Raw genomic sequence first — 16,188 nt, 5'->3', positions numbered from 1 at the left:
ATGCCTTCGCAAAGGTGAATGATAGTGGTTTGTGGTCAGTGAAGTCTCTGCCTTTCAAAAAATAGTGAAAGGGTCTGACTGCTAGGTGCAGCACCAACTGTTCCCTATAGAATGTGCTGAATTTTGTTTCCGGAGGGTGGAGGTGCCTACTAAAAAATACTAGAGGCTTCCATTGTCCATTAGTGTACTGTTCCAAGACCCCATCTACTTCTGTGTCAGACGCATCTATTGTCAAGGCGGTTGGTGGTTCCATTTATGGATGGAACAGCAATGTTGCCTTTGCTGGGGTATCTTTGGTCTGCTGGAATGCTACCGGCGATTCCTTTGTCCACTCAAGTTCTTTGGCACCGCTGGACATGAGATTGAAGAGGGTTTCATAAATATGAGCTGCAGAGGGTAGAAACTGATGATAGAAATTGACCATCCCCACAAATAACTGGAGTCCTTTGATTATATTGGGCCTCACGAATTTGAAGATGGCTTCTATTTTGCTAAGCAATGGAATGACACCCCAGCTGCTGATCTGATGTCCCAAGAACTCGATAGAGGATTGCCTGAATTTGCACTTGGCAGGGTTCACAGTTAGCTCAAACTCCTTTAGGCAGAGTAAACACAGATGCTGCAGGTGGTGTTTGTGGGAGTGGCTGGCGATGAGTCTGTCATTCAAGTATAGGAAAAGGAAGTCCATCAGTCACTGGAATGTTTGTGCAGCATTTTTTGATCCCAAAAGGCATTCTCAAAAATTCAAAGAGGCTGAATGGTGTTATGATGACGGTTTTGGGCACATCCTCCAGGTTTACAGGTACTTGGTGGTAGTCATGCACCGTCAATTTTAGAAAATATCCTGGCCCCATGAAGATTAGCTGTAAAGTCCCGCATCGGGCTCAGGTGGTCGAGGAGTGCCTTGGGTGAGGATGTGGTGTCCGACCCATGTTTGGATGTAGGAGTGCAGAACTGGGGAGTAACAATGTCAGAAACTCCACATGAAGTTTGGCGAATTCATTGTTTGAGTATTCCATGGGGTTTAGGTGCAGGGTGGGTAGTTTGGGTTTTCCAAGGTGGAAAGTTTGGAACATTGTGGTGTTCACTAACCAGCGCCCTTTTAAGTTCACCATCAGTGAGTGGGCTCTGAGGAAATTGGCACCCAGCAATGGCCAGAACACAGCAACAAGAATGAACTTCCATGTGGACTTGTCGCCGAATTTCAGGGGTGTAGTCTGTTTTCCGTATATACGAATTGACACAGTGAGCACCAGACCTGTGCTCCTGGTACAGGTGTCAAAGCCCGAAGGAGGAAGGACACTAACCTCCACCTGTGTCGACTTTAAACTTGCACTGGGAGAGTTGTCCCAGATGTAGAGTAGGCTGTTATGGTGGCCAGCTGCCTTAGCCATTGTGTTTCCCTAGAAAAGTGCAGGGGATTGGCAGTGGCGAGCTCCAGAAACCCAGTGTTAATGATAAAAACACCAGGTGGTTGTCACAGAGATATGCTTGTCCAGGGAAACGTGCGCCCATGTTGTCAGTACTGTTCGAGGTTTATCAAAGTCCTCATCAGCCAACATGAGGCGAATGTCTTCTGGTATATGCTCTATGTCAGTGCCAACATTCATTAACTCCCTAATGCCATCGATATGGAGGAGCCTTGCAGCTTGCTCGTGTTGTGAGAGACTGTAAATCTGGAGCAGGAGGGCTTTTAGGGCTTCGTACTTGCTGAGAGCTGGGGAGTCCTGAAGAAAATCCACTACACGACTGGCCTTGTCCTGGTCGAGGGCATTTACCACATGAGAGTACTTAGTGGTGTCCACTTCTAGCTTGCGAATGTGGAACTGGGCCTCAGCCTGCCCGAACCAAACTTCAGGCCTGTCGGGGTCGCCAACGTGGCAACTGTGATGCAGTATGAAATGAAGAACAAGAAAATGATCAGACGTAATCGAGTCAAAGTTCAGTAAAAGTTGTCACTCAGTCACCTGAAGCTTTTTAAACCCCTGCACGTTCCATATGACGTCATCGCATCATGATGTCCTGACATCATTCGGAACATCCCGAGCCAGTTCGATTAAACACCCAGTGAGCTGCTACATCTTTATGTGTATATGTGATTATACTGTGAACTGTGTGTGTTTTTATGTGCACTGTGGTTCGGAGAAACGTTGTTTCGTCAGGTTGTATATGTACAGTCAGATAACAATAAGTTTGAGCTTGAACTTTAACTCACTCCTCTTCTGTGCCAGTTCCCCATAACGCTCAATTCCTTGATCTTTCAAATATTTATCTTCACCATAAGTACATCTAATGATATGACTTCCACCACCCTCAAAGATAGAGAATTCCCCTCTTGGAGAAGAAATTTCTAGGCTCCTTAGTCTTCATTGACTGCCTCCTTGTTTGTGATTCTCCATGAGTGAAAACATCTCAACATCTACCCTGTCGAGTCACACGAGGATCTTGCATGTTGTAATAAGTTCACCTCTCATTCTGCTAAGCTCCATGGAAGCTCCATTGACAGAACAAGCCTCTCGTTCCCAGGATTAGCCTACTAAATCTCTTTTAGATTGCCTCCAAAGCTACTATATAATTTTTGAGGTAAAGAGATCAAAATTGTGTGCAGTGCTTCAGGTGTGACCTCAACAATGCCCTTTCAAGCTGCAACAAAACCGGATGAGTCTCCACTTTGTTACAATTCCAGAGGTCCCCAAAACCCAGCAGCAATAGAAATTCACCAAGACAAATGGTTATTTAAACAAAAGTTGCTTTTAATTATCTTTAAACATAAAAAGAAGATTGAACTTTAACTTATTACTATTAACTTAACTTAATCCCCTTCTAATTCTAAGCACGTGTATGTAATGTGTGTATATATTCAGGAAAGTTCTTTGATTCGCAGTCCAATCTCACTCCTCCAAGTTCACTGGTATCAGGCAATTCTTATACTGTGCACAGAATTGAACATTTATGAATTTTCACCAGGCTCTGGTGCTTAAAGGTAAATGGTTACCACTCAGGGAGGTTTTCATTGGTTTCAGAGAGATACTTATTGCTTGTTGGACATACACAAACTGATTTCCTCCAATCAGCCACTGCAATGTCTTGCCAAAGAAATTTGCTCCATCATGGGTTTTCCAAATGATAACCTCTTCTTCCAGGTCACCACAGAGTTCCTCTTGTTTCCCTTATTTCGGGAGTAGCACTCGAGCCAGCCATTTCCTCAGGCTGAACTCAGAAGTCACAAGCTGCCTTCAAGCTGCCAGCTTGTCATGTTGAAGCCTCCAAAAGTTACTGCAGAACTCGAACTCAAAGAGAAATCCCATTTGGTTTTTCTCTCTCTGGTTGTAAAAACCAGAACACCTCCCCAAGGCTCCAAAACCCAATCCTTGAAAGATCTTTTCAGCATGTTGAGCGTGGACTTTTTATTTGCACCTGCTTTTGAAATTCCTTCCAAACCTGCTCCACTGGCACCTGTATTTCTGGCTTCAGCAAAGCTCTTGCATGTTAAATGAGATGTGAAGTGTAAGTATCTGTTTGTGAAGTGATGTACACTAAACCCCCCCCCAGTCCATCTATTTTAAAGATATAACCTGTAACAATTCTTAAACTCCAGCCCTTCTCTTTTGGCATCCCACATTCTGTATGAAAAGGCGGCTATTTTTGATCTTCTGCAGAAGAAATCACCTGTTTACTTATGGAAGTCCACATGATTGGGCTTTGCTTGCGAAATAAACTCCATGGGGAAGGTGGAATTCCCCGACTTCTACCCAGCTGATGAACACCTGCAATCACAGGAGCAGAAAATGCTGCAGGTTTCCCAGCTCTTGACATAATCAAGTTGAGTTAAATATATTTCATTGCTTCTGGTGGTTCTTCATGCCTTTAAGCACTTTACATTATTTTAACAACAACACTGAATGCCTCAAATGGTATTTTCATGTTTCAGAGTTTTTGTTTGTGGATGTCAGAAACATAATCTCGAAAGCAACTAGTTTCTTGGAATGTTATAACTAGCCAAGTCATGGTGGGGAGCTGGCTGATGGAGGACCTCCATCAGCCAGCTCCCCACCATGACTACCAGCCCCCCCACATCTCCATCGGGCACACAAAACTCAAAACGGTCAACCAGTTTACCTATCTCGGCTGCACCATTTCATCAGATGCAAGGATCGACAATGAGATAGACAACAGACTCGCCAAGGCAAATAGCGCCTTTGGAAGACTACACAAAAGAGTCTGGAAAAACAACCAACTGAAAAACCTCACAAAGATAAGCGTATACAGAGCCGTTGTCATACCCACACTCCTGTTCGGCTCCGAATCATGGGTCCTCTACCGGCACCACCTACGGCTCCTAGAACGCTTCCACCAGCGTTGTCTCCGCTCCATCCTCAACATCCATTGGAGCGCTCACACCCCTAACGTCGAGGTACTCGAGATGGCAGAGGTCGACAGCATCGAGTCCACGCTGCTGAAGATCCAGCTGCGCTGGATGGGTCACGTCTCCAGAATGGAGGACCATCGCCTTCCCAAGATCGTATTATATGGCGAGCTCTCCACTGGCCACCGTGACAGAGGTGCACCAAAGAAAAGGTACAAGGACTGCCTAAAGAAATCTCTTGGTGCCTGCCACATTGACCACCGCCAGTGGGCTGATAACGCCTCAAACCGTGCATCTTGGCGCCTCACAGTTTGGCGGGCAGCAGCCTCCTTTGAAGAAGACCGCAGAGCCCACCTCACTGACAAAAGGCAAAGGAGGAAAAACCCAACACCCAACCCCAACCAACCAATTTTCCCTTGCAACCGCTGCAATCGTGTCTGCCTGTCCCGCATCGGACTGGTCAGCCACAAACGAGCCTGCAGCTGACGTGGACTTTTTACCCCCTCCATAAATCTTCGTCCGCGAAGCCAAGCCAAAGAAAATAACTAGCCAATCACTTCAGGAAGACCGAGGCCGGGCAACTGGTAAATGCGGGTAGCTTCTGGTCAGTGGAAGATCCAAACCAATGTTTTGAACCATTTTTATTAGTGGAATTTATGGAAAACCTATTTCTGGAGCTCGAGGATTTAAAACTAATCCACAAGGCATAGAAATGAATAATAATCTTGCTTAGTCAACACCAAACTAAAATCAGTTTGTGCTTTACATTGCACAAATGATCCTGGACATCCAAACTCATTTACTTTTCCATTGTTCCTAATTTTCTACCATCGATAAAAGATTTTTATTTACCCTACTTTAATCCAAAGTGGATGATCTTGTATCTCATACAACTCTCATAATTTTGACTACTTACATAATCTGTCTGCGTCCTATCACAGCAATTATTACTTCAACATAACTTAAGATGCCTTGCATGTTAGTGACATCTGGAAGCTTTCACATACAAAGAGCCCAAGTTCTCAAAGTCTTGCATTTTGCTAGTTTCTATTGTGTCTTGCTAATACTTACACTTGTAAATGGCAGCAAGTTTATATCTTTGGCACAACTATATTCCAACAGTAAAGCCTGGAGGTTTCTGAAGGATTCCTGCTGGAGGACCTGTCCCTATTCTCCACAGCTGTGCTCCATATGGAGTACACAGTGTAGGATCATTTTATTTTGCTTTATGACTATTCAGAAAATAAGGATCAGGCAAACTGCATATCCCAACAACAAATGCAGGGCAATGAACTGCACTCATCAAAATCCAAATCATCGTGCATGATGAAGAGTTGGTCCCTCTACAGTTACCTCAATTGCAACAAGTGATATCCACCAGAGTGCAAATCTTTTTCTCTACACTGGACCTCCCAACAGATTTCTAGTCTGCCTTCAGAATTATGTGCAGGTTTGCACTAGTTTCCATGTGCACTGCTCCTCTGACAGATCCTGTGTGAGCTTTGTATTTGTTGTCAATGTGGATGAGTGCAACGATTCCTCCTCATAAAAGACTTCTTTATTCAGACAAGGGATATGGATGTCACAGTGTGGTGGTACACCACTGGCCTACTGCAGGGGGGGACCTCTGTACCTGCAGGAGTGTAAGTGGACAGGACAACACCTGGCCGGCTGCCAATCAGTCGCCCCTGAATGGATCAAGCCCCACACAGTCGGGTGTCAATCACCCTCCGGGATATAAACCTGCGCCAGCCTCCCGAGGCCTTACTCAGAGTTGTTGCAGCAAAAGCCAGCCTGGCTCTGTGGAAGTCTTTGTGGATTAAAACCTGTTGTACAGTCTTTACCTTGTGTGTGTCTGATTCTAGCTATCAGCGCACCACACACAGGCCGAGCCACCATTTAATTGCCAATCCCTAATTGCCCTTGAGAAGGTAGTTATGACCTGCCTCTTGAATCACTGCAATCCTTGAGATGTAGGTACACTGAGAGTTCTGATAAGGAGGAAGTTCTGGACTTATCAGAATCAGAATTTATTGTCATGAAGAAGTCATGAAATTCGATGTTTTGCATCAATATCATGGAGCAAACATTCATATTATAACCATCTTACAACATTACTATAAAAAATAACAACAACAGTGCGTAAAAAGTAAGGCAGTGTCTTTGCTTCGTTGATTGTTCAGGAATCCGATGGCAGCGGGGAAGAAGCCGTTCTCGTACCATTGAGAGCTCATCTTTGGGCTTCTCTACCTTTTTCATGATGGTAGCAGAGTGAAGAGGGTGTGGCCTGGGTGGTGGTGGGTCTTTTTTAAAACACCGCCTCATGTAGAGATCCTTCATGGATCTGTGATGTCACAGGCTGAATTAACAACCCTCTGCAGTTTATTCTTGTCCTGAGCATTGATGCTTTCATACTAGGTAGTGATACAACCAGCCAGAATGCTCTTAATGGTACACCTGCTTAAGTTTTTTGAGAGTCTTCGGTGACATACCGAATCTCCTCAGACACCTCGCAAAGTATAGCCTTCTTTGTGATTGTTTCAACATGGAGGTTCTAGGACAGATTCTTAGAGATGTTGACACCCAGGAATTTGAAGTTCTTGACCCTCTCCACGACTGAGCCCTTCATGAGAACTGGGTCAAGTTCTCCTGACTTCCTCCTGAAGTCCACAATCATCTCCTTGATTTTGCTGAAGTTGAGCGCAAGGCTGTTGTCGTTACACCATTCAACAAGCTGATCTATCTCCTTCCTGCCGTTTGTGATTCTGTCGACATCTGTGGTGTTATCGGCAAACTTGTGAATAACATTGGAATTGTGCTTGGGTGTATAATGAATGGAGCAGTGGGCTAAGCACAAATCCTTCGGACGCGCCTGTGTTGCTGATCAGTGAGGAGGAGATGTTGTTTCCAATATGTACTGACAGTGGGCTTCTGATGAGAAAGTCAAGGATCCAGTTACAGAGGGGGGTATCTAACAAGTGTTTGATACTTTCAAATCCTGCAGCATCTATATTTCTTCCAATGGTGTCTGTAAGGAGATTTTACATTCTCACTGTCTCTGTGTGGGTTTTCTCCGGGTGCCACCCTTAAAAACCTATGGGGGTTGTAGGTCAATTTGGTTTATTTCATAGGCTACAGGCTCATGTTGCTGTTCTATATGCCAAAATTTAAAATTGGGCAAAATATTCTCTATTCCATCCCACATGTCAAAACTAATTAATAGCAATTAAGAGCAGGAAAATTCTGGAGTAGTATTAAAAAACTGGTGTAAAACTGCTTTCAATTATGCACAAAAAGATCATTACACTGTATTTAAACAGCTGAGACATTTTGTTAGCTGTACCAAAAATGGCACCAGTCACATTTATTGTTATTCAGAGGGAGTTAGTAGGAAGGGTCTCTGGACTTTCAAAAGAGAATTGTGTGAATAGTTAGGGGAGATAATTTGGATTGCTTGGAGAAGGTGCACATGAATGAGACTCATTGGATTGTTTCACAAGGAACTGGTGGGGTCTTGATAAGCCAATGGTCTCTTTCTATCTTGTCACAATCCTGAGTCAATTATTCTTTGGTATATTCTTCATTTGCTTTTTAAGTATATGCTTTGTGCTGCTTCCATATTGGACTGAAGTTGTACATCTGGGGTTGTTGAGTATTTTTACACCAACCCTCAACACAAGTCTTTTGGTCAAAGTTCAAGCATCAAAGGTGGGACAATTTCTTTGGTTCACTGAGAGGCTCCACTTCCCTGACGTACGTCACATCCTCCCATGAAATCAACATTTACCAAGACACTATTTGTTCATTTTTGTTACATTAAAAGCAGTAATTTCCTTTCCTCTTCTCTGACAAATCTTGAGGTAGCTTATCCTGTCTCTGGGTGTATCATGTTGATGTGCATGTGCCCTTGGGTTGTCCGTTAACTCTGGTTTGAGCCCCTTGACCTTGTTAAGCTTATACTCAACCCTCCAGAACAGACACACTGCTGTGTCAGCTCAAATTCTTATCTCTTGGTATATTGTGGTAATTATCTTTTCAGCGTTTTAGACTGGCCTAAACCATTTCCCAGCTTCCCCTTCCGAACACAGGCTGTTTTTGATTTGTCTCTGTTTGCAATTTGTTATGGTTTAGCATTAATTTTAACCCATTTCCGGCCCGCTGCTGGCAAACCAATCCAAGTAAATGCAAGTTTGGTGTTGATCTGGCAGCTGAACAGAGTGAGAGAGAATTATGCAGGTTCTCCTGCAATTACTAACGTAGTACTAACAATTTCCATTGGGTTCGGTCAAAGTTTTCCTTTCTGCTTACTTTGCTCCTTTCTAAAGATGATATTTCAATTCCCCAACCTTCAGCTCAAGGGGTAACTGTGAATTCTACCAGGACAGGGGAAATGATTTACAGCTGAAATGCTTGTCAATGCCTATTTCCAAAGCCCTACGTACCATATTTTATCCGCTAAGTCCTTTCCTATCTCCCTCCTCAAATCCATTCGATCTAGAAGCAAAACATAATATTTCTTCCTGAAACGGTTGGTGTAGAGGCAGCACGGTTGGTGTAGCGGTTTACTGCAATGCCTTTGCAGCGCCAACGATGGGGACCGGGGTTCGAGTTGGTACATTCTCCCGTCCCTGCATGGATTTTCCCCGGGGTCTCCGGTTTCCTCCCACCCTTGGAAATGTAGATTAATGGGTTGTAAAATGGGCAGCACCGACTCATGGGCTGAAATGGCCTGTTACTGTGCTGTGTGTGAAATCTCCTCAAGTTACACATGGGTCTTCATAGATGGTTCCCACTGGATAGTCATATTGGTCCAAATTTTTCACTCAGCTAATATGTGACATTTAAAGTGATGTGTTTTTTGATTTCTTATATGCCAATACAATCTGTCCAATAGCACCAGAGGCCTTGGGTTAAAAACAAAAATTTGGGAGCATTTACACAGTCCATCCCCTGGCCTGAGTACCCTGAGTGAGTGTAGTGATGGTCTTTGAGGGATACTTTCAGTGCACTTTCCTCCGTCCTCTTTGACCACATTCATCCTTCATGCCTTTGTCTATGCAATGTGGCATTTAGTTAAGCTGCCTCTTTAGCTACTCAGGGACATTCCTCTTATTGTCCTCTAACTCTTCGTAATGCTGAGTGACACCTGAAATAGGTGTCACCTGAACAGCTCACTGCTTTTCACCCAATGGAGAAGATGTGAATGACCACTAATTCAATCACTGAGATAATAAGCAATACCCCTACTAATGGGGCCAAAATGGCTGTATAGCTAAACCCTGTCACGCCTTTTAGAGCACTCACCAAACCTAGTTGCTGTGTGAGACTGTAGAGGAAGGATCTATTGATTCAATTGAACAAGTCTCCTAGATAGATCCAAGATAAGTCACTGCCCAGCTGCAAGAAGCATGTTACAGATCTCTGCCCATCCCTTCAGTGGTCTGTTTGCCAATCTCTGTCATTCAGTTATTTTGTGACTTAAACATGGCTTTCTATTACCACAACTCCTTCAATAAGTCTGGGAACTGCATTCCCACTTAAGTGGATTTGTTTAATCTTTCTATCAACATCTGTGGAGTCTTCTTCAGCTGTTCTGCTCTGAACTGCATAGTTTGGATATCTAATATGGAGACACAAGAGAGACTGCAGATGATGGAATGTGGAGCAATACACAATCTATTGGAGGAGCTTAGCAGGTGAAGCAGCATCAGTGAGAGAAAAAGAATTGTGAATGCTTCAGGCTGGAACCTTTATCCAGACTGCCATGTGGAAGTAGTTTGTACTCCACGGCAGATCTTGTGCCCTGGTTACTTAACCTGTAATTGCCCTAATTGTGCCTCCTTTGGCTTGACTTTGAAACATGCCTTTTTAATACCTACAGGGTGCCTAAGAGAGAATCAAGTGTCCTTCTGAAACCATTAGCATTATCATCTACATTAGCATTATCATTTAATGCTCTGTGATTAGTAAGGGATTGCTTAAGGTAGGATGTGAGTGGGAAGGAAAGATTGAAAACCACTGCTCTAGACCCAATTGTTACTGAAATATTTTGCCGGAGAAAAATTGTCATTGGCCCATTTCCTTTGGAGTTCTGAAACCGCGCACATAACGAGTCAATTAGGTACAATTAAAACAGTGGTTTTCAAACATTTTCTTTCAATCCACATACCACCTTAAGCAATCCCTTACCAATCATAGAGCACTGATGGAATAAGGAATATTTAATGTGGTATGTGAGTGGAAAGAAAAAGGTTGAGAACCACTGATTGGAGTAATATGGTTTGTACTTGGTTAAACCTAGACTCTCTAGGGCTTGGTTCAATACATGCTGGAGATTATTAGGGCCACTGTGCAAGCTCTGTGAAACTTTGTGTTGTTTATGAATGTGACTTTCTTGAAAACCAAAGTCATGGGCCAAACTCTAAAGATTGTAGATAGGAATTGTCATTATTCTTAACAGTCTCAGATCCTACAGTTTCAAATGTAGAAAATATGGTGTGAAAGTCTGGCATTGGAGTGAGATGCAAAATCTAGATGACACTTCTTATTCCAAAATATCCTAATTTCAAAGTATCAGCTTCCAAAAGTATGAGATACAATATTCCAAATTTTGATCTCTATGATCCAATAAACCAAACTTTGTAGATGCAGCTTTAATTCATTGATAAAATGGATAAACATTTTGTATAACTTTGCATTAAGACTTTCATTACAATGAATAACAAAGCATTTAAAAGATATAAAATGCAGATAAAGAAACTCAAACTTTAAAAAGATTCATAATGATATAAACAAATTTAAAGAGAAACAAAGAAAAATTCAAAGAAATTCTTGTGCTCATGCCTTTGCATCCTGAAGAATAATGAGCAAGCCGTTAGTCTGGGCGGATATTATGACATATTACATCATAGCTACTATGGTAACACTGCAGACAATAGTTCTCTTAAAGAGATAGGCACAAAATTAACTAAGAATGAAAAAACACCAGGTTTTAACTGCTTTGGTCATGGGCTATCTGCTATAAAGTGGATGGGCATTGCACATTTTCTCGAATGAAAGTTTGAACACTCGCCCCATGACCAAATGGGTTTTCTCCAGGTGCCTTGGTTCCCTCCCACGTTCCAAAGTCATGCAGAGTTGGCAGGTTAATTGGGCACTTTGGTGTGTTAGGGTAGCATGGGCATGTGGAGTGGAAGGGCCAGTTATTGTGCTGTACCTGTAATTTATTTTTATTATTATTATTAAAATGATATGGGATAATCCCCTGACCTACTAAAATCTGCTTCCACCACCCCACGCCCCCAAAATAAAATCTATGGCATATGTCTCCAGTGATGGTCTTCAGGACAGTTGGCTAAATACCACCCACATTAATTGAAAATGCCCACATGTGGTGGAAATGATGTAGATCATGTTGTACGCCAAGTAGTAATTTCCTTGTAAAAAAGAAAGCACACTGTTCCTCTATTGGAGGTTGTAGGTCAATTGGGTGGCAGGGGCTGAATGGGCCTGAGGTGTACATTTACATTAAAAAAATAATTTAAATTTTACATTTAAATTTTAATTTAATCCTACCTGGAAGTTGGACATGAGCTGCTCCCCACTCTTCAGATGGCAACGGGTTAACAGTTTAAAATCATCCCCAGTATGGTAACCCAGCCCAAGTCACGCTAACTGTTATTAAATGGAACATAGCAGTTTGTTGACTAAGCACTGAAGAAGTGTAATGAAATTTGTTGGATAACATCTAATCTGAAGGTCTCATCTATTTAACTGTAAAGTTAAAAATATATCGGCATCTATGTGCAAAACAAGGCAAAATGACAGAGAATGATGTGAAAACATAAGAAATAGGAGCAGGGGTACCCCATCTGGCCTGTCAAAACTGATCTGCCATTTAATAAGATCATGGCCGATCTGGCTGTGGAGTCATTCCCACTTACCTGCCTGTTCCCAATCTGCCCTATTCCCAAATTCTTCATAAAGTTATCTATTTGTGCCTTAAATATGTTCAATGAGGCAGCTTCCACTGCTTTCTTGGGGCAAGAATTCCACAGATTGACTCTGGGAGAAACAGTTCCTCCTTAAATGTCTTAAATCTACTCCCTTGAATTGTAGTTTCATAAAGTTTATTTTTAATGAACTCCAATTAATGTATTTTTTAAATCTGTTATGGGTTCTGATTTCAAAGTAATTACAATTGTGGGTTGAAGGGGTGAGATTTGTTATTTTAATCATTAATTGGGAAAGCCTACAAAGTTCAGAAATAAAAATTAAGCTCAATGAGATCTTGAATGAAATTCAAGAAAATGAACAACACTGAATGTTAAATGAAAGCAAAGTTTTTGTACTTTCCTTTTACCTCCCATTAATTTTTCTTACTAAATATACAGTATCCAAATAAAATATTCTGAGCATAAGCAAATCCTTTGTCATTGATTTTTATCATTTAAATCATTATTTTAACTGGATGGTGACAAAAGCTATTTAACTTCATTATTTTACATTGTTACACAAATACCTGCATTGTTATACAAATAATTATAGGCCTATCCTCAGCAGCCTTTTTGCACTGTTTGTCTTGTACGTGATCCATGTGCTACACTGTCGTACAGTTCAGACTAGATCAGATAGATACCATTCTATTACCTCACACCATGTCTTGTCACCTGTGAGCTTTCACGGGAAATGATAAACTGTCTGAAGCAAAGACCACATTAATTCTTCATGCGACATGAATCAGAGTGACAAGTTTAACACTGGTTCACTGAATTAGAAACCCACATAATTAGTCATTTCAGTTATTTCATGGTCCAGTTGATTTTGGATCCCAGGCCTTTGTGTGTACAACAGTTGCCCAATTTGTTTTTGAAAAAGATTCTGGTATTCTTTAACAAAACATTCCATTTGGCAAAGTTTTTTTTCCCAATAGCGAAAAGCCGATTATAAATAAATCTGGCAATTTAGACAGACTGGAGTTTTAAAAACAATCTGATTCAATTGTTTTTACAAGGAAAAGAGAACATTTTTAAAAAATAATTAATCCATATTATGTCAGCAAACTTATTTTCTTCCTTAACGTGGTCGCGATTAGAACTTAAATGAGAAATTACCTCGCATATTAATGAATTTATTCTCCAGGGACGGATTAAGTAGGCTGCAGAATGGTTCCCATTCCTGTTTCTTGTCAAAATGTAATAAGCTTAGACTGGAGGAATCTATATCAGAAATGTAATAAAAATACAGTGAAGTCTGGGAAAATTTAAATTGGGCATGGGGTTGTGGGTACAGAGGGTTAAAATACTAAATAATAGATCAAACATAAGAAAATATGGGGCCGTGCAGTGTACTTGAATGTACAAAGTACAGGGGCACAGCCTCTGTTCAGGATGGAATCCCAATGCTAACACTAGGATTGCGTTTGCTTCTATGTTGTTCTGCTAACGCTGCAAAGGTTTGAGGAATATGTGATATGTCACCACACCTGCGTGAGATGGATGTATAAGGGAACCCTTTTGCTATTTGCCAGCCCATCTCGTTGCAAAATCCATTTGCCTGCCATACGGGGAGACCAGGGTTTAGAGGAGGACATGGAAGGTTGGGGGGAGGGGGTGTGGTTTCTGGAATCCTTGCTTCTTTGTGCCTTGTGTAAGGGAGTTATTTAAAATTAAAAGAACCCCTTGCTCACCACTACGGTGATATGCCAATATTAACTCATGCAGTGATCATTACCGAGTCAATGAAGTGCGTATGACACTATTAGTTTCTAGTGTACTGAGGTTGCCAAAGATCTTTGCAGAGTGACATTTGTCTCCCTCTATATTCATACCCATTGGTGGGCCAATGTATTGATGTGACGAGAATTGGAATACTTCATCACTCAAAAGTCTTTGTTTCATCCATTATGATCAACTAAATCCATAACAGTTTTAAAAAAATATTTCTATACTTCAGCAAATGTTTTCATTGATCTTAACAGATTCTTAAACTTTGCATCACTTCAGCTCTTCCTTTGCAAATTACTTTCTCCCTTTTCAGATTTCCCCACTGTTATGTCTCTGCGTTACTTGGGAGGGTTTTTAAATAACTCGGAGAAGCAAGATTCAAATAACAGAAGAGATTTTACTTACTAATGTCTTCCACCATCTCAGGAAACTGTTTGCATGTACTCATAGACATATACACACACCCCACAGTTACTACAGTGAGAAGGGTGTATCCTTACACAGTTACAAAATAGTTCACATTATCCCGATTATATAACACCCATGGTTTAGTACTGAATTTCTTGTCTGGGCCATTGATAGTTCTGTGACTTGTCCCTCCATTAAAGTCAGAATTTTTTTTGGAATATTTTATTTTTGATTTTACAAACTCAAGCCATACAGGAGAACATTCACCCCCATTTTAAGAGCTTGATATACCAAGTCTTTTTCCCCCCTCCCCATCTCCCTACCCCTCAACCTCCATCCCACCCAAAAATGATAACTCAACAAACACATAATAGTTACAAAAGAAAATAGAACACAACAGAATAACAATGGTTACAAATGGGTCACAGAAATAATCCAAAGGTAACATAAGCCAGGAAGAATCCCAAGTAACCTAAAGTACATTGAAAAAAATAACAAAAAGAGATGATACAAAAAAAAACCCAACTTTGGGGTGTATCGACCGGGTCTCAGAGACATTTCTTCAATCCTGGCGTTCCAGTGACTGGCATCCACCGCTTCTTTCAAAGAAAGGAAGTGGGGGTAAGGGTTTGTAATCATAGCTGCGTTCTAATGTCCCACAAGTACGGTTGCCGCACTTCAACATACGTGCCAGACCTCCTCCTCAGCCAGAATTTAAGCAAATTCACTCACAGACAACAGGTAAAATTGATTGAGAGTGAAAGCTGTTTGTGTGTTGACTTACAAAAAAAAAACCTGATAATGTTGAATTTGCTCCTCTATTAGAGCATTGGTTTATCTTGAATTCATGACTTCATCCACAAAGCAATGGGTCTAAAAGTGAGCTATTATTATTTCAGCTTCAATGCCTCTTCAATATAAATGATGATGAATAACATTGCCACATTTTACACTGAAAGGAACAACCCAAACATACTTTTAGGTTTTTTTAAAAACATTCAAAAGCCTTCACCCTGCCAACCATAATCTTTATACTTCATTTCAACATTTAACCAATAACTTCAGTTTAGGTTAAGACAAATATAGGAAGGCACATGGGAAACAAATATGCACATGGCCAAGATCCATTAAATGTGAAATTATGTTGCTGAAACAATCCATCACCTACTTTTTAAAACATTTTAAACCGTTCTGATTTTTAAACATACATACATAATATTTAACATTGAATTTGATGAATTCTACTTTCTAACTGTATTATACTAATTGAAATATGACCTGAAATATTATCTTTGGGATTAATATTATATTTTTTTTAGTTTGTAAAAATATTTCATAGAAAGGGTTCTAGCAAGTTACCAAGCGAGATAAAATACTACTCAACTGAGACACCGTCATGGAGTTTTACAGCACAGAATCAGGCCCACAGACCCAGCTTGTCCAAGCCAGTACCCTTCTGCTTTTGTCTCACTTGATCGCATTGGACTTGTACTCCTCCAATCCCTTTTCATCCACCTTGATATTCTAATGTTTCTTCAGGGAAGGTAACGTACCTGCCTCTACATGTTTGACCTGGACCTTCCTTATCGGACTCTGAGACCCCTCCCATTTGGCAGTCATGGTTTTACTCTTTAATATTTGCATCCAGTCAACTATTGCTAACTCCTGCCCAAATCATGTTGAAATTTG

At 41.2% G+C, this 16,188-nt stretch overlaps 2 protein-coding genes across 3 annotated transcripts in view; one reads left to right on the top strand and one right to left on the bottom strand.

Moving 5' to 3' along the window:
• The window catches only part of prdm6 (PR domain containing 6), a 282,501-nt gene that overhangs the window by 74,186 nt on the left and 192,127 nt on the right, over positions 1-16,188 (top strand). The window lies entirely within an intron of this gene.
• Positions 1-16,188, bottom strand: part of ppic (peptidylprolyl isomerase C) — a 186,368-nt gene that overhangs the window by 119,676 nt on the left and 50,504 nt on the right. For both annotated transcript variants that reach the window (XM_069893519.1, XM_069893510.1), the window contains one exon: positions 13,480-13,584. The gene's annotated coding sequence lies outside the window, so the exon portion shown is untranslated. The remainder of the gene's footprint in view (positions 1-13,479; positions 13,585-16,188) is intronic.

The sequence above is a fragment of the Narcine bancroftii genome, chromosome 1 (genome assembly GCF_036971445.1).
Source record: "Narcine bancroftii isolate sNarBan1 chromosome 1, sNarBan1.hap1, whole genome shotgun sequence".
NCBI lineage: Eukaryota > Metazoa > Chordata > Chondrichthyes > Torpediniformes > Narcinidae > Narcine > Narcine bancroftii.
The sequence above is the reverse complement of the archived record's forward strand: the minus strand, read 5'-3'. Positions and strand labels throughout refer to the sequence as shown.